At 31.4% G+C, this 24,228-nt stretch overlaps 1 pseudogene; it reads right to left on the bottom strand.

The window, feature by feature from the left end:
* Window positions 1-21,066: 21,066 nt before the first annotated feature.
* Window positions 21,067-22,918, bottom strand: LOC132298478 (phloretin 4'-O-glucosyltransferase-like; annotated as a pseudogene).
* Between the last annotated feature and the right edge of the window lie 1,310 nt (window positions 22,919-24,228).

The raw sequence follows: 24,228 nt of genomic DNA, 5'->3' as shown, positions 1-24,228 counted from the left end.
TATGTCATCCACATACACTTCCATATTCCTTCCGATTTGGTCCTTAAACATCAGGTTTACTAGCTGCTGATATGTTGCACCAGCATTTTTTAGCCCAAAAGGCATCACCTTATAGCAATATAAACCTCTGTCCGTGATGAAAGAGGTTTTATCTCTGTCTGGCGTGTGCATTGAGATTTGGTTATACCCTGAGTATGCATCCATAAAACTGAGCAGCTCATGGCCAGCTGTCCCTTCTACCAACATATCAATTCTTGGTAGAGGGAAACTATCTTTGGGGCACGCCTTATTTAAATCCGTAAAGTCTACACACAACCTCCATTTTCCATTGGCCTTTTTTACCAAAACAACATTGGCCAACCAGTCGGGATAATGAACCTCCTGGATGAAATCAGCTTTCATAAGCTTATTCACCTCTTCTGATATAGCCATGTTCCTTTCCGCGGCAAATGTTCTTCGCTTTTGCCTGATAGGTTTGAATGTAGGATCTGTGTTTAATCGATGCTCAATCGTAGTTGGATTAATACTGGGCATGTCTTCATGTGACCAAGCGAATACATCTTGATTCTGTCTGAGGAACTGTATAAGAATATTTGTGAAATCTGAGGGGAGCAGAGACCCTATCTTCACCTTTTTTGTTATGTCAGTGTCATTCAAGCATATCTCCACCAAGTCCTCGATTGGCTTAGCCCGGTCTTGCTCATTCTCTTCAACTTCATCCACAATCAAAGCCTCCTGCTGTCTCTTTTCTTTGAGAGATGCAACGTAGCATTCTCTGGCAATGGACTGATCTCCTCTTAGTTCGCCCACGCCATGCTTGGTAGGGAAGCGCATTAATAGGTGATAAGTCGAAGTGATAGCCCTCATCGAATTTAAGGTCGCTCTTCCTAAGATGACATTGTAAGCAGATGGACAATCCACCACCAGGAAGTCGACCATGACAGTGACTTGCTTTGGGCTGGTTCCTGCAGTGACAGGAAGGATGACTGCTCCTAGAGGATAGACTTTATCTCCCGTGAATCCTACCAATGGTGATCTGGTAGGTCTGAGTTTCTCCTTACCAATCTTCATCTTGCTGAATGCATCAAGAAAAATGATATCAGCTGAACTTCCATTATCTACCAAGATTCGCCGAGTATTATAGTTAGCGATCATCATGGTGACGACAAGAGGGTCGTCATGAGGTTGCTGCACATCTTTCATGTCTTCATCTGAGAATGTAATAACTGGATCACCTAAACGAGGCATCTTTCGATGTTGAATCTGTACTCCCACTTCGCACACCTCAGATGAGCTTCGCATTCTCCTTGCATAGGCCTTACGGGCTGAGCTCGATTCTCCACCTCCTGCACACCCCCCGGCTATGACCCTGATCTCTCCTATTGGTTGTTGATCAGGAGGGTGGTTATCTCGGCCTACTCTTAGTGGGTTAATGTCGGTTCTGTCATTCCCCACAATAAATTTTCGCATGTGCCCCCTTCGGATCAGAGTCTCAATTTGATCCTTAAGGTCGAAGCAATCCTCTGTAGCGTGCCCATGGTCTTTATGGAACCTGCAATACTTATCACGAGGTCTCCTTACCGGATCTGACTTCAACTTCGGTGGCCACTTCAAATATGGTTCATTCTGGATCTGTAGGAAAACTTGATCTATCGGCATTTTTAAAGGAGTGTAATTTGTATACCTCTCCATGTTCTTATAGCGAGATGCCCTTTCATTCTGGTTGACCATGGGTTTCTTATACTTGGTTTCCTTTTCATCTCTGATCGTCAAGGCCGGCCTTTTCTTGTCTGACTTCTTATCATCCCCTTCTTTTCCCTTTCTCGCAATCATTGCATCTTCAGCATTCATATGTCTTTTAGCTCGAACCAATAACTCGGCCATGTTGGTAGGAGGTTCCTCTGATAAAGAGAAGAGAAATCTTGAGTTTTGAAGTCCTCCCATGAAGGCGGCTAGGGCCACCTTGTCATCCGCTTCCTCCACCTGTAACATCTCCGTGTTAAAACGACTAATGTAATCTCGCAGTGACTCTCCCTTCTGTTGCTTCACAATAAGGAGGTGGGTAGCCGGCCTTCTATGCCTCTGGCCAGCAATGAAATGGCCCACGAAGCCCTTACTCAATTCTTTAAAGGTTTCGATGGTTCCTGGCTTTAGTTTGTTGAACCATACCCGTGCTGATCCTTTAAGAGTAGTTGGGAAAGCCCTGCACATGATCTCATCCGGCATCGCGTGTAGGTGCATAAACGCCTGAAAAGTTTCCAAGTGGTCGAGGGGATCTTTAGTTCCTTCAAAACTCTCAATTGTGGGCATTCTAAATTTGCTTGGCAAAGGGCATTTCATAACTGAGGGGCTGAATGGTAAATTAGTTTTCTGCACCAAACCATCTATGGCTGCAATGCCTTTTCCCTTCATGGCCTACATCACACCCTCCATCTTTGCCTTGAGATCCTGTATCTCTAGGTCAACGTGGGAAATTTCCTCAGTCTTTTCAATGACAGTCGTGTCTTCATGGGGTCGGGAACTCCGTGGAAGAAAGGGGTGGATCACCTCTCTATGTCGGTTTCCCACCTGGCTTTGTTCAACTTCGGTCTCATGTCGGGGAGGATGAGTATCCTGCTCTTCCAGATTCCCATTACCCCTGTTTGGATTCGAGAGGTCTTGGCGTGGTAAGCCCTGTTGAACCGGTGGAACAAGGTGTTGCAGGAGTGCTGCATTTTGTTGGATCAACTGGTCCATACCCTGATTCAGAGTTTGGACCTGCAGTTCCAACGCTGCAAATCGTGTCTGGTCATTTGGGACGTCTAGATTTTCACCCGACTCTTCCCTTTGACCAGATCCCTGCGACGGTGTTCCTTCGGTAACCATACCGGTCCGCAAACGTCTATACCCAACGAGTAATAAATCGATTCAAGGGAATCGTTTTTCCCACAGACGGCGCCAACTGTTGAGGTTGAATTTCGCCGCGGTCTAGTACGACACCGTTTCCTGCAAAATAAGGATGGCAAAGTCAAACACCGGTATGGTGCCGGCTGTTGACCCTCCGACGATCAAGTCAGTAAGGATTCTCGATAGAGAATTTTAATCGTAATTTGCTTAGTAGGAGTTTTTTTGTGCGTACCTTATCCCCGAGTCGTCTTTGTCTTTATAGTCACTTCTCTTATTCTTGATAAGGGAGTTCCATCGTCCTTAGCCCATGGAGCCTACCTCGTGGAAATCATATCCTTGATAAGATTTGAACTTATCCCATGACAAATCCTATCCTAGATACGATTTGTCATCATTCTTATCTAATAGAATGGTTATCCTTAATAACGAGATATTATCGTCTGAGAGTTGGAGAAATCTAGTGGCAGGTCAATATTTAATTCCATTTTTTGTTAAGTCAAGATAGGCTAGGGTTATTTTTCCCTATCAATAATGATTGATGAATATTAATTTTTGTAATAGACATAATTAATCATAAATTAGTTACTATCTAATTTAATATTCATATTATGTAAAGGTTGGTAGCTACCAAAGTGGCCTAACCATAATAGTTGATGAATATTAATTTTAGTAGTAAACATAATTGCAATATTTCATAAATTATGATGCTTATAATTTTTTGTGATATTCATGAATATTGATTTTATTTAATTATTAGAAATAATTCCTCAAAAGGAATTGAATTTCAAGTGATTAAATAAAAATTAAAGGGTCGTATGTATTTTTTTTTTAATTAGGTAAATATAGGATATCCAAAAGTAACTTATTTGTTTAATTAAATAATGCATCACCAATAAAGGTATACATATAAATACATGTAAGCATCATTATTAGTATTTTATAGTTGCCACCCAAAGGGGTACTATAGTTATACATTGTATTTATATTTTTAAGTTATACATACATGTTGTTAACTCAAAGCATTATTGTTATTAAGATTTTATCTTATTATATTTGTTTTATTACATCATTTAATGTGCATGCTATATCTGTTCTGATTCTCAATATTACTAACTTCTCATAATAAAATGAGTAAGTTGAGTTCAAAATTTAGATGTGTTAAATCTTAATTTAACGTTTTAAATTGAGAAACTTACTGTTATTACTGATAAAAACAGTGAGGAAGAAAATATTATCCATAAAGCTTGGGAGAGATCGAACAGATTAAGCATTATGGTTATGCGAATAATTGTTCCTCATAGTTATAGTGCTAAGGAATATTTTGACTAGAAGAATGTTTTCGTATTATAAATAAATATCTAAAACGAAAATTATTAATTGATATCACTACTATGCATTTTTGTTAGTACTCTTACCATGTATGGGTATGTTCTTAGGATGACTAATGTTGCTACCAAATTGAGAACCTTATAGATGATTGTGGATAAGAATTTTCTTCTTCAATTTATTCTCAATTTCTTGTCTATTCAGTATGAGTCATTTTGAATTAACACTATTAAGATAAGTGGAAAGTGATTTAATTGCCCATTATGTTAATTTATGAGGAGACAAAACTTAAGTAGCAAGGTAATCATTATGTTCATCTGACGATTCAAGAAGTTAGAAAGAAATTTGGGAATAAGTCAGAAAAGGCAATAAGTGAGCAACACCCAAAATTAAAAGATTTAGGTCAATCTACTAAAAGAAAGTAATGTAATAATGAAAAAGTGTCATTAATGTATTAAACACTTTTAGAAAGATTACATGGCATATAAAGAATGATTCGAAAAAGAAAAGTACGCTTTTGGCTTTTATATATTGCGAATTACTTGTTGAAATTCTTTTTAATACATGATAGGTTGACTTAAGTACTAATATTTATATTTCTAATATATGCAAGAATTTTTTATGGCTTAAACCACAAATTCAAATAAGAATTTCTTATTTATGATAATTGGGAAAAAGTTTTGTTGAAACCATTGTGACACTATGTTTAATGTTAGATAATGAATTTTATTTAAATTATTTTAAAAATTTTATGTTTATTCAATTTTCCATAATTTGATTTTATTTCAAAAACTTTATGTTAATGGTTTTTCATTTAAATTTGGTAATGATATTTATTTAAGAAATTATAATTTGTGAGTTATGGCATTATTGTTGATGATTTCTGTAAATTCAAATTTGATGGTTTATTTATTAAAATCCTTTTGATCTTGTATCATAATGTTAGAATTAAGCGTAGCTCAATTAATAGAAAATTCATCTTTGGCATAAAAGACTAGGTCAATATCTAGTGAAATGTTAGGAAAATTAGTAAAGGATGTGATTCTTCTGAATCTAAACTTTACTGATTTTGATGTGTGTGTAGATTGTATTAAGGGTAGACAAACTAAACGCATAAAGAAATGAGCCACAATAAGTACATAACTTCTTGAAATTATTTGTAGACCTTCTGATGTTCCATCTTTTGGAGGAGAAAAGTATTTTATCGCCTTTATAGTTGATTTTTCACGTTATGGATATATCTATTTGTTGAATGAAAAATCTCAAACAGTGGGTACTCTTGAAGTATACATAAATGAGATTAAAAAACAACTAGATAGAAAGTGAAAATCATAAGGTCATATAGAGGTGGTGAATATTATATAAAGTATGATGAAACAGGTTAATACTTTAACCGTTTGTTAAACTCCTTGAAATGTATGTCATTTGTGTCCAATACACTTTGTTATATATGCCACAGTAGAAGCGTGTAGCTGTAAGGCGTAATCGTACTCTTATGGAATTGGTTAGGAGTATGTTAAGTAATTCCTCGTTACCCATAATGTTGTGGATATTAAGTAATCTAAATGGTACAAGTTTTACTATCCGAAACATAGTACGATAATTATTGAAACCGGTAATGTCAGATTCATTAAGAATGGTGAAATCAGTGGGAGTGATAAAAATAAGAATTTGATCATTTCAGAAGTTAGGGTACAAATATCTTTACCCATAACTTATAAGGAAATAATTGTTTCTTCAGTTGTTGAACCGTATAACAACGAAGAACAATTAAATGATCAACAACTCTATAATGAGATTGTCACCAATGAATAGATTGTAGAAGAATCATAAGAAATAACATTAAGACGATCTCAAAGAGAAAGGAGATCTGCTATTCCGGATGATTATGTGATATATCTGCAAGTATCTGATTTTGATATATAGTGAGATATATACGGATCCGGTTACATATTCACAAACCATTAACAGTAGTGATTTTACTAAATGGATCAGTGTCATGAATGAAGAGATTATAAAGAAATCTTCTCTCTAGTATTTAAGAAGAAATCTTTTAAAATATCATGACATTAGTAGCTTATTATGATTTAGAGTTACATCAAATGGATGTGAATACAATTTTTATGAATAGGAGTTTATAAGAGGAAATCCATATAGAACAACTTGAAGACTTCATATTAGAGGGTAAAGAATTCATGGTCCGTAAACTTAAGATGTCAATATATGGATATAAACAAGCTTCCTAACAATGGTATATTAAGTTTAATGATACCATTATTTTTTTTTGGTTTTAAGAAAAACACTGTTGATCAGTATATATACTAGAAGGTTAGTGGGAGTAAGTTTATATTTCTGATTCTATATATTGATGATATTTTATTTGTTAGTAGTGATCTTAGTTTATTATATGAAACTAAAAATTATCTTTAAAAACTTTGAAATGAAATATATGGATGAGACATCCTATGTGATAGGAATAGAAATATTTCATTATAGATCACATTGATTTGTTTTTAGAATTGTCTCATAAAACATATATTAAAAGAGTTCTAGAAGATTTGGTTGGAGGAATAATATTATGAAAAAGTGCAAAGTAATTTATGATTACTTTGTCTATTATGAAATTTTAATTTGTAGCATGCTTTGAGGCTATAATTTATGGTTGCAGAATTTATTTCAGGACTTGGAGTTATGGGTACCATTTTCAGATTGCTGAAAATTTATGCTGCAATTGTTGATCTTCTTATATGAAAAATGATAGGTATTCTAAAGTTGAAATACTTTATCATTAATGAAGATATTTAGAAACAACAAATGTCTATTGAAATTATAAGCACACAACTTATGATTGAAATCCATTAATGAATGGACTACCACCCAATACATTTATGGAACATGTTAAAAGAATAGGTCTTGAACGTAGTCAATGATGATTATTTTTTAATTGTGGATTGTTTAACAGTGCTTATATATATTTGACATCTTGCGCTCATTAAATGTGTTTATGATATTTCCTATTAATTAATGTACATGTACGTATTACTTTAATAAGTGGTAATAGGAATAGTCTTGGAAAAGACATTATTGTTAGATCATTATTGATACTTCTCATTTATAGACTATGTTGAATAGATTACTAGTGTTGTGGTACATGGAAGGGACTGTGTCATTTAAGGACATACAACCGCCATGACTCATATTAGTAGTTTATTTACCATAGTATTTATGATGACCAACTTAATACCTTAATTTGATTTATGGTGCACACTAATGACTATTTTACTAAACCACTACAGAAGTTATCATATGTGCCAAGTGGGAGAATGTAAGATTATTTATTTAATTGTGACCCACATGATTTGGACATGTGACATATTACTTCGTGGCTAAGTAAATAGATATCAATTAATATTATTTATTTATGGTCAACTTATAATTACCTTTTTGGTAATTACTTATTGGAGAAGTATTTTCCTTTCTTATTTCTTACTTTGATGGAAAGTAGAATTATGTTACTAATAGGAAAACTGGTCCTCTCTCTGCCTTTATAAAAGTGCATATACTCCATCAATTATGTACGCTAATGAAAACAACACGTAAAAATTTTATGTGTGCAAAAGGTCAAGAGAGAGAAACCAGTTTCCACCTTTGCCTGTTGATCAGAGTTGCAGATTAGTTCGTGGCCAAAGGATATGGATGTTGGACTTAATCTCAACAAGAATTAATATTGTGAATCGAGGTATTTATATCTAACTAGTATTTATTTATGCATTATAGATATGTGAAAATCATGAAGTTCTAAGATATGGGATTCATGTAAATTTGTGATTAATGGCTTAACACGAATTATTATAGTTTACACATACTTCCTAGACTTTTAGTAATAAACTACTCACAACTTTTTAAAATGTGATTAACATTTTTCATGCATCGTGTTACATTTACGATCTCCTATGTAACTCATGTTCAAAGGAAAGATATTGGAGATATTGTGATAGTGTGTATTTGTTTGAACTATTAATAATAAAATAAATATAAATAAATAATCTATTATAGGATTTTTCTTTGAGTCAAAAGTAGGACAAGTCTAAAATTTTCCTTTATTCTAAGGTGTAATTTGATAATTAAAACCAAAATCTAAATACTGCAAATTTTAAGAAATGATTTTTAAATGGTGTTTTGCTTAAAATGGTTATTAAAAGTTAAGTTTTTTTTTTATTATTACTATTTATCTTTTTAAATTTTAAGTATTCAATGATAATTGTTAAGCTAATTTATTATCACTTGTGCTATGTTCGGTAGGAGGGAAGGAATGGGTTTGGAGCAAAAATAGGATGGAAAGAACAAACTTTCTTAGTTCAGTAGAGATTGTACAAGGAAAGAAAATATAATAAGAGAAATGAATCATCCTTCCTCCTTTATAAATTTTTATCCATCCAAAAATTATACAAATTTTAAATTACAATACCAACCTCTATAAATTACAGTACTCCCCTAAAGTATACTCTGTATAGCACTTTCATCCTCTATTTTAAAAAGTGTGCCATTAACCCCCATCATATTTTTTTTTGTAGAGACCAGACATAAAGTAATGATGTAATATCCATTCTGCGCACCATTTTATTCTTCCAAAAATGGCTAATGGGGTATACATGCTAATAATTTCATAGTAGAAGAGTCTTATGCACACATTAAATATATTTAATCCACTTTTAAGGATTTTTTTATCACCTTTAAAAATAAAAAATAAAAAAAATAAAAAAAAAACTCCTTATATATTTCTTGTAACAATGTATTATCTCTATGTAGTAACTCTCTTTGAGTTGACTCTTTTACATTTCCTAGGACTTAATGTCACTCATGAGTTAAAAAGTTCTAATATATCTATTTATTTTACTTGTCAAATGGAGATAATATATATATTTCAAAAAAATAATAATAAAAAAAAATGTTCTTATAGTTGTCAGATTAATGTATAATATATCATATGAAATGAAAACCTTGGTTCTTTCTATAATTATAAATAAAAAAAAAATATTCTCAATTAAAATTTAATATAGTTATTATTTTTCATTAAATATATAATTAAAAATTAAATTAAAGATATTTATTCATTATATATATATAATATACATTTAATTTTTTAAACTTTAGAATTTGGCAATAAATTTTCACAAATATATATATATATATATATATATATAATTCATTACATAGCAATAAATAGGTGTTCAATCTTACACTTATGAGTGAGCTTGCATAAGGAGAGTTTGTAGCATGTCTTCCTTGAAAAAAATAAAAATGGATGTGACATTCTATAGTGTAATGTTAGTTTATTTATTTATTTATTTATTTTATTTATTGGAGATTCCTTCTTACCAATGTAAAGACAAATGTTGTTCCATTTTATTTATTTAGTTAATTATTATTGGAGTACGTCTTGGCGCAATGGTGATTAAAGTTACTTCATTAGGATTTGAAAGTTCTTGTATTCGAAACAAGAAAATAATCTCTCTACACGTGAAAGTAAGAAGCGTACATCTAACCCTCCCCTACTTCACAATAACCATCTTTTATGATTTTATTTAAATCATTACACTTTTGAAATCTTTTTTTTCTTTAAGCTTTTAAAATTCTCAACCTTTCATTTACCCCTTTTAACCAATTTTTTGCAATTATAATTTTTGTCAAAAGTTATAGTTGGTTTGTTTTAAAAAATTTAAATTAACTTCTTCTTCTTCTTCTTCTTCTTTAAACTAATCAAACATGTATAATATTTTCTTTGCAATTGGAATTATTTTGGTCAATTTCTTCATTTTTACCGTTAAATAATTAGTTTAATTTCTAATAATATAAAAAATTTATCCAAACACTTCTAAAATAAAAAGGCACTATTTAAAGGGGTAAATTAAACCATTTTGAAAAAATAAATGTGATTATGAAATATTCAATAAATTAAAAATATACGATAACAAAATTAAATCAAGAATGTAATAATAATGTACAAGTGTCGCTTTCTCAATTTAATAATGTTACAAGGTTACAACTAAATGTAATATATTATATAAATTTTGTATTCTAGATGTAAATGTCATATGAGTATTGCATGAGTTTTTATTCCCGGTGTAGCTTGTTGTATTGCATGACTCAGCAACAACCTTAAAATGATTTAAAAAATATTAAGAGAAAAAACTCATGCAATAATGAGTATTTGTTTTGCACGCATTTGGACTCACAATTGGATCAAAATTATCAATGGATGTTAGTTTAGATGATATTTTTTTCGTATCCACAAATGAGAGATTAAGGGCCACAAATGGGAGATTAAAAGCCTGTTTGACAGACGTTTTGTTTTAGTTAAAATAGAAATAATATTTTTATTGTAGGAGTATTTTAGAAAAAATTATAAGCATGTTTGAGAACGATATTTTGCTGTAAAAATGTCGGAAACAAAAATTAAAAAAAAATAACTTTTATGTGGTTCACAAAGTATTTTAACACTGTATAAAATAAAATAAGACCGCACTAAATATGATTTTATTACCAAAATCGATACTGTAATAATTTAAAAATAAAAAATAACATAAACAAAACACGTATCAAAGCCTAAATGTGAGGAACTTCCTAGGGATGATAATGTTGTTCTTGTGTGCATTTTGTTTGAATTTTGTTGAAAAAAATAGAACAAGCAAAAAGAAGAAGACAAAAAAAAAACTCGTTCGATCACAGGGTTATTATCAAGGCACATGTAGGTGAATCTATTTAGGTCACTGGCTCATCATGGTGCTTTAGTTGAATGGATTAACGAGTTGGAAACAGTGGAGAGGATAGAGGACAACTCTCGTTTGGTCAAATTCCCGACCGTAGGTTTGAATCTTTGACAGAGTCCGTTAATTCTGTGGGAAAACGTGTGGTTTGAAATCTGTACTGACCAAAAAAACCCGTGCATTTTGTAAATATAAACTCTTTTTTTTTTTTTTTTTTTTTTTTTTTGATAAAGTCCAGTCACATCATAAAATTTGACAAAAAGATATTCAGATAAAATTTACCTGTTTTTTAGATAAAGATACTCTTTGAAGGTTAAAAATGGACCAAGATACCCCTTTACATGAAAAATTGACCAAATTACCATTTGACCGTTTATAGGACTTTTTTAACTTTACAATTTAATAAATTGGACCAATATACCATCATGAACAATTTATGCATAAAAAAAAAAGTAGCAAAAAAAAATTGTTATTTACTTTATGAATGTCCCAACTTCTTAAAAATGTAGACGGTTTATTGAATACATATATTTCAAAGAAATTATATTTTGTTATTACTTCTTTTCTTTTTATTTTTTATTTTTAAATTAAGATGCTTAATTCTTTCATCTAAAAAAATTAAACTAATTTCTTTTCCTTAAAAGAAAAATATATGATACCAGTATAACTTTATGCATCTTAAATTATATATCAAATATTATGCATTTCCCAACATAAAAGGGTAAAACAATAATAATAAAACAAAGGGAAAAAAAAATAAATAAATAAAGGTATGCATAAAGTTAAGATACATAAAGTTATACTAGTACTTATTTTCTTTTATGTTGGGAAATGCATAATATTTGATATATAATTTAAGATGCATAAAGTTATACTGGTATCATATTTTTTATTTTTAAGGAAAAGAGATTGGTTTAATTTTTTTAGATGAAAGAATTAAGTATCTTAATTTAAAATAAAAATAAAAAAGAAAAAGAAAAGAAGTAATAACAAAATACAATTTATTTGAAATATTTGTATTAAATAAAAAAATTATTTTAGACTTCTACATTTTTAAGAAGTTGGGACATTTATAAAAAAAAAAAAAAAAGTGAACAATATAAAGTTTTTTTTTTTACTTTTTTTTTTATGCATAAATTATTCACGAACGTAGATTGGTCCAATTTATTAAATTGTAAAGTTAAAAAAGTCTTATAAACGGTTAAAGGGTAATTTGATCAATTTTTCATGTAAAGGGGTGTCTTTATCTATTTTTGAACCTTCAGGGAGTGTCATTGTCCAAAAAATAGGTAAATTTTCTCTAAGTATCTTTTTATCAAATCTCAAGAGGTGTGGCTGTACTTTATCCTTTTATTTTTTTCCTTTTTCTTTTTTCCTTTTCCTTTTCCCAGAAACATCAAATCTAAGTCTACCCACCCTTTCTAATTTGCTGTGTAACTTGGTTGGCCGATATACCGCAGTTGAAAAGTACTCCCTCTGTTCAGTTTGGTGTGGTGAAATGAATTGGAATGGAATGAGAATGAAGGTGATAATGGAATGAGAAAAGAATTGAATGGTCATTCATTTTGTTAGAAGGTGGAATGATTTTGATGGAATGACCATTCTCCAAGAATAGTGGGGAATAATGATTCCAACTTTAAAATTGACACCAAACACGAGAATGAAAAAAAAAAATCATTTCATTCCATTTTCTTTTATTTCATTCCACCACACCAAACTAGCTCTAAGTATCTTCATTGAGACGAAAGGAGTAAGAAAGAGTCGCCGAGTAGAGAACCTTAGGGCTTGCCAATAAGAAGGCTCACAATTTTTTATTTCTTTATATATTATAATTTTTTTAAAATAACTACAATATTTCTCTTAATTATTAAACTTCAACTAGTAGAGAGATTTGATAGTGGAGTTAAGTGATTTATATACTTCATCATTTGTTTTTGAGTGATCCCAAATTTTGCTTTTTTGTTTTTTTTGTTTTTTAATAAAGTATCTTTTAAAATTAAATCTACCCATATATTTATGTTAGTAATAAGTTCATTATTTGTGTCCAAAAAATATATATATGCTCATTATTTGTTTTGTGACTTTTAAACTTAGCACTAAATTTTTTTCAATATCTAGTTTCATCATTAGTTGATTGGCTATGTATTTTCTAATTGACATATTCATAGTGTAGATAAAAATTATAAACAAAATATATAATTTTATGATAATAAAAATTAATAATTAGTTATAAATAATAAAAACTGATATCGAAAAATTTGGTCCAATGTTCTAATAAATTCTTTAATATAATAAAATTGTATTAAAAAATTTATTTATATTATATCATACGAATCAGTAAAAGTTAATAGTGTACATTAGACCAAAAAATAAGAGTGTAAAATTTAGTTATCATTCAAATAGTTAAATTCATGTCTTAATATTTGTACATAATCATGACAAAAAGAAAAAAAAAAAAAAAAAAACTCTTGAGAAACCTCAGGAGGTAGACTTCCTAAAAGCATTATTCTATTTTTAAAAAGTCAACTCTTGATGTAACCTCTCAAGTGCCAACCCAAAAAAAAAAAAAAAAAAAAGGAGGAGGAAAAAAAAGGAAAAGAAAAAAAACAGAGAGATGTGACCTATCAAAAGTCAAGTATATATCAGAGTAAGACAGCCACAGCTAGCCCCCGCTAAAGAAAGCTTACCAAATGGAGGAAAGAAAGACACCAATGGGCAACTGCCCTTTTTAAAAGAGTAAAAGGAAATCCTTGAAACAACACAATGCAACAACTACCACATGGTGGGCAAACAAACAGTGACCAAAGATGGAATCTGAAGCAACTAGAACAATAAAAAAGAAAGCAAGGGGTTGACTGCTACTTCTCAAGAATTGGGTTCTATTAACAGGGCCACCACAATACATGTTAAGAATCTTTCCTTTGGGCCCTATTATGTACCAGTTCCCGCCCTCTACGTTTTTACTTTCGAAGATGAAAAGTTTTCATCGCTACATTACGAGAAGTTCTACAATACTTTTTTCGGGATTTGATTTTAGGGGATACAAATTATATATTTATATGTATAAAAAAAATGTAAGGCACGTGACTGTTTTAGAAAGAAAAATAAACTTTAATGCGGTACAAAGTAATATTTTATAAATTATATATATATAGTACTAATTCGTTCTTACAAAATAATATATATATATATATATATATATATATATATATAGTACTAATTCGTTCTTACAAAATAATAAGGAAAAATTATATTTTGGTGACCACAATTAAACATAATTGCTATATAGTGACTTTAAAGTCAAGAAAAGGTGAATAGTGACTAATCTTGAAACTTAATTGATATTAAGTAACCATTTAAAGATAATTTGGTCAAAAACACTTAAAAGTTTAACAAACATTTTAAAAATAAATTTTAGATGACAAAATTGCCATCCAATATAAATAATAAGTCATTAAATTCATCCTCCTCCTACTCTCTCTCTTTCTAATCCAACGTTTTCTTTTTTTCCTTTTTAGTTTATAATTTACTAAAAAAAAAAATTAAGATTTCTTTACCAACATTATCTATTTTTCACCCTTTATCTATTTTTCAAGGCTCTCAACCATCTAATATTTTCCTTTTTAGTTTACAATTTGCCAATTTAAAAAATTAAAATTTCTTTATCAACATTATTTCTTTTCCATCCTTTATTTAATTTTCAAGGCTCTCCAACATGAACGCTCATAACATTTACAGTGGCAAATCATACTTTTGAAACACCCTTTAACAGTCAGTAAAATTATGAAATTAATCAACAATAGTCATTATTTCTTGAATAATAACTAAGTAGTATTAAAAATTTCTAAAAATTACAATCTTATATCTTAAGGAAGATCCCTCAGACAAATCAACTCGTAAAGTATAATAACTATACCTTGAAAATAATGAATAAGAAGAAAATTTACAATTTTTTCGTCATGTCTCTTAGAATCTTGAAGAACATGATGTATAATATCCATCATCAGTTTTCTCCCATCTTGATCTTCTCTTCAGAGACTCACCATAATAATTTGTTGTCTTTTTGTTAGTTAATTTAAGTAAGTGTTTATTTAGGTTAATGTAGAGGGTAAATTTGTCTACTTACATAATAATATATTATAAGAAGGCTATTTAGGTAATAAACCATCAAATGGTCACTTAATATCAATTAAGTTTCAAAATTGATCACTATTCACCTTTTATTGACTTTAAGATCACTATATAGCAATTATGTTTAATTTTGGTCACCAAAATATAATTTTCCCAAATAATAAACACTTTAATTATTAAGTTTAAAATTTTAAAGGTAAGACCAAAAGGTTCAAAAGAGTTATATATAATTTATTTCATTAAACATCTTTAATTTACATAGATAAGTAAGTATAAATGAGAACTTTATAAAATTTTGGGAGATAAATTTTAATTTTCATATATAAAATTACCTTAATAATCATGAATAATTACTTTTAATAGAATTTTGAAAGATATTTAGAGGGCCAAATTTAACATTTTATACAAAATTAACATTAACAACTATACATTAGTACTACTAAAAAATAAAAATAAAAACCCCAGCCCTCCTTGGCTCCGCCCCAACGTCCTTGGGTGTCCCAAATTATGGGGGCCCCTTGGTTCTGCCCGATGTCTTTGGGTCTCTCAACTTTTGAATTATCCATCAAGTGAGTTTTATTGGTTAAAATACCCGCCAAGAAAGTGATTACAAGCTTTGACGAGGGAGTGATTAACTTGATTGGCCAGAAGGAGAGACTTCAAAAGCAAAACAATGTGGGATTTGTGAGTGTGACAATTGCAGACAGCCAATACCAAAAGCTAAAGTCTAATCAGAGAAGACAATTAAAGCTGAGGGAAGGACCAGACTAGATCATAAAAGAGTTTGAAAGAAACAGCAGGCCAGTCATATGATCAAGATTGAGTTTGGAAGGTGCCAAGTGGTGGGAATGTGCTTGTAAACATTTGGAATAGTTCTTAATTCAAGAAGTTTTGCTAGTGTTTTAATATAATTAGGCTGGCTTTTAATTATTTGATTATGAATTTTTCAATAAAAAAGTTATATACCAAAGTAAAAATAAATATAAAATAAAATAAAATAAAAGATGTAGATGTATAACTAAAGTTTGGGTACCTTTGGATTCATGCTCTCCTCCTCAACTACTCTTAATGGTTGGAATCATATTTTTTAATAAATAATTGTTTTCACCATTATTAAGGATATAACTTTAGCACACTCTATGATATAACATTACCATAACTTTTAGAATTACCAAAGAAAATTACAACTAAAAAAGGTTTGCAATAACTTGGGTGTGTTCGGTTATATGGAGGAGCTTTGAAATTGTAATTGAAAAAATTTTTGATATAATTTTCTTAGTTATTTTTTCAAAATTTTTCAAATTTTAATTTTAAAGTTTCAATTTCATACAACCGAACACAACTTTAATATATTTAGATCTTTTCATTAGCCCTTATCAGCCATTCAGCCTTATCAGACTATCAAAGAATTGTGAATTGGAGAAGAAATCGTTGAGTAACAGCTAGAGAAACGGAATGGAAACAAAATGGTAGGATGGTGGCTCTTAGAGAAATCATTGAGTGAGAAAGAATTTGAGATGAATTGGAAATATATATATATATATATATATATATTTGTCTCGTGACCCTTAGAGACATCCAAAGGAGTTTATATAGAATAAAATCAAATAAAAATATTAATATATGTATATTAATATAGGTATTTTAATTTTTAAGAGGTGTAACTTTATGAACATATTTATAACTAGTTGATATTAAGTAAATATTTCAAGAGGTGTAACTTATGCAATGGTATAAAAACATATTTATAACTTAGTGAAATTAAGTGGGTATTCCAAAAGGTTTTACTTATTAAATAAAGTGATAAATATAAAAAAAAAAACTTAAACTCTCTTTTTTATTTAAAAAAAATCAAAAAAAAAATTGAAAATAAGAAAAATTCCTTAGACTTTTAAGAATAGTATGATTTTTTATTTTTGAAAGGTAAATGTAATCGTATAAATAAGTAATATGTACTTAGATGCTACTACCAGGCCATATAGCCCAGAGCCAGAGGCAGGCAAGAAGAGTCTTGGACTTAGATGCTAATACCAGGCCACATAGCCCAATCCAAAACCCCAACTTGATGGACTTTGAAAAAAAAAAACCAGTTTAATGGATTTAACAAAAGAGCCCTAACTTTATTATTTATTTATTTATTTTTTGTGACGAAACAGCCCTAACTGAGAGATTTCAGATTTCTTCACACATACATACATGCATGTAAAATTATTGAGAAACTTTCCTCTTTTTTACATAGAAAAATTGAAAATCTATTTACACTTTTTATTTCTCTTTTTTAAAAATGATGAGCACTCTAGTAGTTGGCTTTATTTTGGTGCAACAAGAGTTGTAAAGAAAAGTTGGAAGCTAAACATGATAGTCATTTTATTCATATAGAAAGTTTTATGTTACATGTAATCAAAATGTTTTACATTCATAATCCAAATTTCACTTCTTAAAGGAATGCACTTTTAAAAAAAGCGCGAAAATTAAGAAGGTAATGTTTACACCCTAATTTTTAGCTGCTGGCAACGAATCAAAATAATCGAACTTCCATCAACATTCCGCGTGGCCATAAATGGAGGGATGGATGAAATCTTAAAGTTGTGGAGCAACCAAAACGTGACACGAAGAAGGAAAGTTTCAATCAATGGGATACGTAAAGAAAGTTGACTTTGTCAAATGGAAAAAAGGTATGATAAGGATGTATTTTTTTAAAATTTTTTATTTTATGTCAGATTATAAATTAGTGGATGCAATGATTTTGATGACCAGTTTGTAAGTTTAATAATTAAGCAAACAACTCTTAACAAAGAAGAAAATGTTAAAAATTTCCAAGGTGCCAACTAAGGAACTTGCTCCAAATAAGCAAATAGTCTCCCAATATGGAGTATTTATGAAAGAAAACTGAGCAAAAGATGGAAGGTCTGGTCCATTGCATTTGTCGGTCCAGAATTTGGATAAAATAAACTTATTTCTCAGTGAACGTCGTTCGGTGAGTATCTAACTGTGGTTATTAAAGCTACCCTTTTAATATATTTTTGTCATCACCAAGCAAATAAAAAAAGAAATTTATTCAACTACGCTTTGTTTTACAATATGTAATCTTATCAAAAGCTGAAGAATGGTTAGTATCAAAGAAAAAGATTCACAAAGTTACCTTTTATCAAAATAAGAATTCCTTTTTTAATTGTCATTCTTCTAATCTGCATCGTTTTCCTGTAATTCTTTTTCTATTGTGAATCTGTTTTTATTTATTTTATTTTAGGATTTTCGTTATTTCTTTTGGGATGTTCAAATTTCAATCAACCAAGTGAAAGTCAAATTCATTAAATAATAAATACATTGTATACAAAAGTTGTATGTATACATTAGAAACTTGGTAAATTAACTCAACTGTCAACTCAAATTTTTTATCCCCTCACTGGACCAATCTAGTGAGCAACATGCATTCAACCACCAAATATACTCCTCAGAAGCTGGAGATCATGGGAGAACATCTTTTTAAATATAAACACTATGGGTATGTTTGGTTAGAAAGAAAATTTTATGGAAAGTGAAAGTGAAAGAAAGAAAAATCAAGTTTCCATTGTGCATTTAGTTAGTAGGAATTTTTTTTAAGAAAGTTGGGAGAAATAATTATTTTGTTAGTTTGGATGGTATGGAAAGGAAAAGAAAAAGATTCTACTTACCCAAAATACCCTTATAATTTTAAATAGTAAAAAAATAAATAAATTTATGTTAGATGAATATTATTTATATTTAATTATTTATTTTAGGAAGGAAATAATGAAATATGGAATAGAATAATATGTGATATCATAATATAATTTTTTTGCTTTCTCCTCTCTCTCTCTCTCTCTCTCTCCCTCTCTATATTCACTTCTCGTGTAGACTTGAATTCTCGATCTTTTATGGTAAGAAAAATAAGATTGTGGTAAAGTGGACAATTAAAGTTCAAGTATTTGTTTTCTCTTTTATGTTAGTTTTATTTTTATTATTGATTATTTATTTATAAATGATGTATTTGGATACTAATTAAAAGTTATGAACGGATTATGTAGACTATTTAAGAATCATCAATTATTTATTTTAAGATAATGTTTGATAATTGTGTTAAGATAATGTAAACTAATTTTCACCTAACACTCTTGCTATCAATAAATAGTTATGTATGTATATATAATAACTCTTAATCATTATCAATTATAGAAAGAAAAAAAAAATATCTTACTTATTTCCGACCTTTCAAATAATAATAAAAAAAAATTAATAATAAAAGGACAAAATTAATTAATTTTGGATGCACACATAACAAAAAAATACAAACAATTAAATAAGTAATATATGATTATATAAAAAAGTAATTTACAAAAGAAAGAAACTCTCTTTCTTCAAGGAAGTCTATGTAATTAGGTGAAGAAGAAGAAGATAGACAACTAACATAGGTATAATCGGAAATTAAAATATAAAATGCACTACTTCAGTGAGAAAGTGAATTTTCGTCTGTTTTTTGCACGAAAAATTTTGAGGAAAATTTTCTAATGCAGGAATCTTACTTTTTCCAAAACTCTCACTTTCCTTCTAACCAAACATTCAAAAAGTTTAAATATTTTCCTTTTCTTTTCTTTTCTAGTTATTTGATGCTAACCAAACGGACCCTAGGAGAAACACAAGAAAGAAGTGGTACACTTGGCACAAATCAAACATTCCAATTGGAAGCATCTTGGTTGATGTTGGAACTGCCTCTAGTAACTGCCACCTAAGAGCAACTCCACCAGTGGGTTTTTGGGCGAAAGAGGCCCAAATTTTGAAGATGCAATGCTTCAATAGCAAATGGAAAAAGTGGGCCCCATAAAGAGGCTCTTGATCCAAGTCTCCAAAAATCAAGAGCCTATTGGCGATTTGCGGGCCTGCCATGCGAGCCCACGTCAGTTTTTTTTTTTAATTTTGATCCAAATAGTGTTTTAGCCCAGAAGTCAGAACACTGTTTGATAAGGCATATTTGGTTGAAAAAGAAAGGAAAAAATCAATTTTTTGGCAAATTTTGGTCTTTTTTTTTTTTTCCTTCAAAATAATTGAACCAAAGAGTCATTAAGGCACTGTTTGGTTGACACAAATAGTGCCTTAAAAGCTTTTTTGGGCAAAAAAAGTTTTAAAAAAATAAATTAAAGTGTTTTTTTTTTTTTTTCAAAAAAAAAATTTGCTTTTTAAAATATTCCTACTGACATATAGCCATTTTAGGCACTGGTTGGCAGACCCAAACAGTGCCTTAACGGCTATATTGGCACAAAAACCTATTTTTTGTATTTTTTTTAAAAAAAATAATTATATACATATTTATTTATTTATTTTTAAAAAAACCTTTCATTGTTTATATAATATGAAAAATATAGCCGTTATAAATATAGTTGTTAGAAATATAGCCATTAGAAAAAAGTTAAAAAATAAATTTATTTTAAATTTTAAAAATATTAAAATATTAATATTTTTGGAGAGCGAAAATGCATCATTGGAGTACATCCGATAGCTAAAATTTGGAAATTCTAAAACGCTGACGTGGCTATGAAAAGTGCTGACGTGGTTATGGGAAAATGCTTTTTAATTTCATTTGTACTTGCTTTTTAATTTCTTACTTTTAGTCCAACACTTCAATTCCTTTCTTTTTTTTAATATAGTAATAAGAAAATCTTGAATTTCTTTGTTACTAAAGGCAAAAAAATAAAAATAGAAAAAATAAAAAATAAATAAAAAATTAAAGTTCATGAGTCATTTTAGACTTTCTTTCAATCGCCTCCAGAGACTTCAACTTCTCACCTCCCATAATAAGAGCATGATACGGCTGGTAGAGTGGTTTGTTAACACTCCTTAAAAAAACACTCTAATACTCCTAAAAAAATACTTTAGTGTGTTTCTTTAAAAAAAAAAAAAAAAATCCAAATTCAAGGTGATAATTTCACACTTACAAATACAACTAAAATTTCTATTTTTTTTTTTTTTCCGAACAGTTAAGCAAATTATATTGATATGTATAAAAATTACAAGAGGCCCGAGGAGGGAAATCTAGCCCAACATAGGAGAAGCAGGCTTAAGAAGTAGGAGCCCAACCAGAATACAATGTAGCCCAAAGTAAGACCCTGACCCATCTCAACCTAGCCAACAATGGAAACAAGCAGGAGCCCATGAAGAATACAATGTAGCCCAAGGTAAGGCCCAATCCGACTTGACCTATCCAACAATGGATAACCATTTATAACGACTGAGTAACCGTTAGAGGCATTTGTCTACCTTGAATCCGGTAACCATTACAGTCCATTCAAAAACTGTTTTAGATTGTTGCATGAAGACCCACCCTCCATCAAAGCTTCCATAGCCAAACCCTTCCACTTCAAACAATTCCTTCTTATCTCTTCCCCTTTCTCTCCCCCTCCCATCACCTCATCCAAACACCTCCTAATCTCCTCCCTCTCCACCAATCCCTCTCCATTCATCAACGCCCTCACACCCGTCCCCCACACCTCCTCCACCATCTTCGCATTAGTCATCTGCTCCGCTATCTGCGGGCACGCCACCACCGCCACTCCCTCCACCACACTCTCCACCGTCGAATTCCACCCGCAATGCGTCACAAAACACCCGACCGACCCGTGACTCAACACCTCCAGCTGCGAACACCACGGCACTATCATTTCTTCTTCACCCAAATCACAACCAATCGAACCCTTCACCTCTTCAACCTCCGGCGATCGGACGACCCACAAGAAAGGCCGGCCACTTCCGATCAGTCCCCGCAACATCTCTTCCACTTGCCTCTTCGTCCACACCACAAAGGTCCCGAACGAGACGTAAACCACAGAGCCCTCTGGTTTTTTGTCCAACCATTGAAGATAATCTCCGGAGCTTTCGAACAAATCGCAATCATAGGACTTGTTTGGTGGAATCAACGGTCCGATTGGGATCACGTTCACGTTGTCGATTGCTTTGATCGATTGTTCTTCTAAGCGATGAAAAGTGTTCATGAGTGCACACGGATTTGGGTCTTTTTCTAGGGCTTGTATGTGTTCTTGAAACAAAGGAATCATAGCAGAAGAGTATGGATTGGTGGGTAAGAGAAAACTGGGTAGTTCATCGGATGTGAACAGTGGCATTTCCGGTAATTCAATGGACATGGAGGGGTTAATTTTGTTGTTGTCATGATGGTAGAGACCATCCTGGCTGTTGAAGAACCGTTGGTAGATAGCAAATGAAGTGGCTGAGTGAATACAGACGAAAGCAGAGGGCACGTGCATGTCACGCGCCACCTCAGCCGCCCAGGGGAGGAGGAGGGTGTAGATAATAAAGGTGACGGGGCGGTGGTCTTCAGAGAGGGTGTGGAGGAGGTTGGTGAGGGTTTCGGAACCCACGCGCTTTAGCTCGGTCAGTGAGGTATCGCTGGAGGGTTTGGTTCCGTCGTCGTTGCCATTAGAAAAGGAGGCATAAGATAGTCCGGGGAGAGTGGGGAGGGAGTGAATTTGGCGAAGGCCGTGGACGGTGGTGGCGAAGGTGGCACGTGCTCCGGGTTTGTGAGGAGCTGGGCTAGTTGGAGGACAGGGTTGATGTGGCCTTGGGCAGGCAAAGAGATTAGAAGGAAGTGATGATTGTTCATGGTTTTGGTCTTTCTTGTTTGTGTCTAAAAGTGTTTTAAGTTGTTAATGGAAATGGGAAGATGAGAGTGTATTAGTAATGCATAGGGAGAGTGGTCAAAAATGGAGGCTTGAGGAATTTACAAGGAGGAATTTGCATTCTGAATTTACAAGGCATTTCTCGTATAGACGTCATGTTATCCATGGAATCTATATTATGATTGAGTTTTGACAAAAATTTTTGTTTTTATATAGCATGTTTCAAACGGTCAGGTGCATGTCTTGACATTGGTAGATCATTAATAATTTTGAAGCGTCAACTTCATTACTGTTGTTCATAGTCACACTTGACATTGGTAGATCATTAATAATTGAAGCGTCAACTTCATTACTGTTGTTCATAGTCACACTTTAGTGCCATTATTGTTGGATTCTTTAGTGGCGCCGTTTATTCAGTGTGGCTACTAAAAACTTGATATGGATACCGCGATAAGTTATACAAAGTTACTAACCAATCTTGTACGGTATTGAATTAAAATTGAAAAAAATATAATATAAAACTTAAATTAAATTTTTTATCATTTTAAATTCAAGATATCAATTGGAGACTCCAAACATATTTGATGATGTCATTCGGGACGGCCTTGGTGTCGTTACTCCGTGGAGATAAATGGGCGAGCTGGAGGATGAGGTTCATGTGATCATTTTTTTATATCCAGGCCGTTTGCTCAGAGTGTCCATGTTCGAAGTGATGTAAATGAAGCTTTCGAAGGTTCATGTGATGGAGGATCAGGTTCTACAATGTTTTCTTGGGCGGCTGTTTTTTAGTGTAAAGCTTGGGACAACCCTCATGCTTCTTTGTAAATTTCTGGTTGTGCTGTTGTTGTTTGTTGCCTTGTTAAAAAACACATTTGTGCCACTATTGTGGGATTTTTAGTTGGTGTCGTCCGGTGTTGGTATCTTTTATTCAGGATCAAAATCCTCTCTAAAGAAAGAAAACGGCTGTTCGGTGTGGCGCACAATTAGTTATTCTAATTGTGCTGCATTAGCAAAATTGATATACAGTGTCGGGATCCATAATAATATCAATAAAAGACAATAAAAGATCTTTGAAACGTTGAGGGTCCGTTTACTAACGCTTTCACTTTCTTACTTTTACTTTCTTCAAAAGTAAAATCATATTTTTCATTCCTAAAAATGAAATATAAAGTAAAATTATGTTTACTAATTTTTTATGCTTTTATTATTTTCAAAGTAAAAAATTAGAAACAAAGTTTAATAATTATAATTTTGATTTTGCTTTGTATATATATATATATATATATATATATATATATATATATATATCATCAGTCTCCGTCATCGCCCCACTCATCACAGACCCATCTCACCCCGACTACATCTTAGTCTCTCTCATCGTTCTCCACTTCCGTCTCTCTCTCTCACCTCACCCCACCCCACCCCACAAGACACCAAAACTTGGTTCTGTCTCTCTCACCTCCCCTTAATTTTAA

The sequence above is a fragment of the Cornus florida genome, unplaced genomic scaffold (assembly GCF_030987335.1).
Source record: "Cornus florida cultivar Cherokee Brave unplaced genomic scaffold, ASM3098733v1 CherokeeBrave_3.0.0_Hap2_Chr01, whole genome shotgun sequence".
Classification (NCBI taxonomy): domain Eukaryota; kingdom Viridiplantae; phylum Streptophyta; class Magnoliopsida; order Cornales; family Cornaceae; genus Cornus; species Cornus florida.
This window is presented reverse-complemented; position numbering and strand designations above follow the sequence as displayed.